Consider the following 1,977-nt stretch of genomic DNA (forward strand, 5'->3'; position numbering starts at 1 on the left):
TGATTTCAATCAATATTAAGATATTGTATTTGTGAGTCAATATTTAATAGTGTTATCTCCCTGATTGTAAAGAAAGAAAGAGCTGTCTTTATTTATGGCTGATAGTTAGGACAAGTTAGAAAAGAAGTGGGACAGTCCACCAGATTAAGACAGTGGTGGAATCAATAATTGACCACATAAAGCATTTAGGAACCTTTTAAGGTTTTACTCTATTTTTTGGGCAACCAGGTTGAAAGATCATGTAGAAAACATGAAGAGATGAAGGCACTGATTATTTTTTCCCTCAGTTTTAGGTGACACAAGTAACCCTAACAAGAGGTCGGGACGTTTCAGGAWGTCAAAATTGTAAAAACTAGTTTTATTTGGAAAACATGTAAACCAATAGAATAGAGTAGTGCTTTATATTACCGAGGGAGAAAATGCCATTAATGTGACGGAAGCAGAAAACACATACACACACATTCAAACTAATGCAAGGCAAGTCAAGTTTATTTGTATAGCAAATTTAAGCAAGAAGGGAATTCAATGTTTGACATGATGAAAATTACATTGCAATGATATAATATTGAGCAGTTATAAAAGTTGTTACCTAAACCAGAATCAATGATGTTCCAGTTTTTTTATTTTCAAAGGCAACTCTAACCGGCTTGTGTTTAGTCTGGATTTAAAGRAACTCAATGTTTTGGCTATTTTTCAATTTTCTGGAAGTTTGTTCAAGATTTGTGGTGCATAAAAACTGAATGGTGCTTCTACATGTTTGGTTCTGGATGCAGAGCAGAAGCAGAACCACATGATTTAGAAACTGAAGCTTTTTAAAGTCTATTCTCAGACCTGTGAAGATGTTGCTGCACTAATCAATGCCACTAAAGAGAAACACCTGRATGAGTTTATTTGATCCTGAGACATTAGTCCTCTGATCCTGGAAATGTTCTTCAGCTGATAGAAGGCCCACTTTGTAACCGTCTTTATGTGGCTTTGAACCGTCAGAGCCCCACATAAAGACAGTTCAGGTGAATTTTGCATCCAGATTTCAGGCCTGTTGGCCTGTTTATAAAATCCATATCTCTGTGATAGACTGCTCTTCCTGGTGTGGCACTATGAAAGAGAACAAGGCATGAAAATAGTATCCCCCTCATTTTATTTTTATGCTAAAGTTTACTTAAAGCGAGAAACTAGCGATAGAATTTATTATACCTAGCAATGTATGGGTTTCGCCATTGGAGGGCGCTCAGCGCTGCATGCAACAGTGATTGATGCTCTGGCAGGCTGAAGAAGTCCGCCATTGCTGAGAAAACAGTTTACAGCAGATATTAGGAGCAGCTACTATAACCGCTGTGCTTTCTGTTCAGAGGTAAGCTGCGTTATAAATAGCACCATAACGCTACTAGCCTCTAATAAGTCCCGTCTGGCAGAAAAAAAGGTGTTTCAACAGAACTAGTGATGGGTACGGCAACACCGATGCGTCGGCGAATGTGTCAAGCCCACAGACCAAAACCCGTGTCGGTGCGCGTATTGGTTTCAACAAGTCACGTGACCGATACAGGAACTGTTTCGAAATGACATTAACGCGCCAAACTGTCTTTATAAGGAAGCAAATCTGTMAATCTGTCAAAAGCATWTGCCAAACGAATTCTTGATCTTTTACAGCATCAACTATGGAGCAGCTTCAAAGGAAAGGTTTCCACAGTGTGGGACCATTTTGATCTTATATTGGAGAATAAATTTGTTTTCATTTTTGTTGTTTCATCYGGTTCTTGTCAGTTTCTACTTGATCTATCTGAATCCAAATTCAGCTGAAATTAACTCTTAGTTTACTTTCATAKTGTGTTCTGCAGGTTAAGTGTCGCATATGTTTGACTAAACTGTCTTATTTAAATAAATCCACCTTTTCAATGTTGAGGCATTATGAGGCCAGGCATTAGAATGAAGTCCCAGATACACCTAGATAAACTCAGATATACAGCCAATTACTCAGTT

The sequence above is a fragment of the Poecilia reticulata genome, unplaced genomic scaffold, assembly GCF_000633615.1.
Source record: "Poecilia reticulata strain Guanapo unplaced genomic scaffold, Guppy_female_1.0+MT scaffold_131, whole genome shotgun sequence".
NCBI lineage: Eukaryota > Metazoa > Chordata > Actinopteri > Cyprinodontiformes > Poeciliidae > Poecilia > Poecilia reticulata.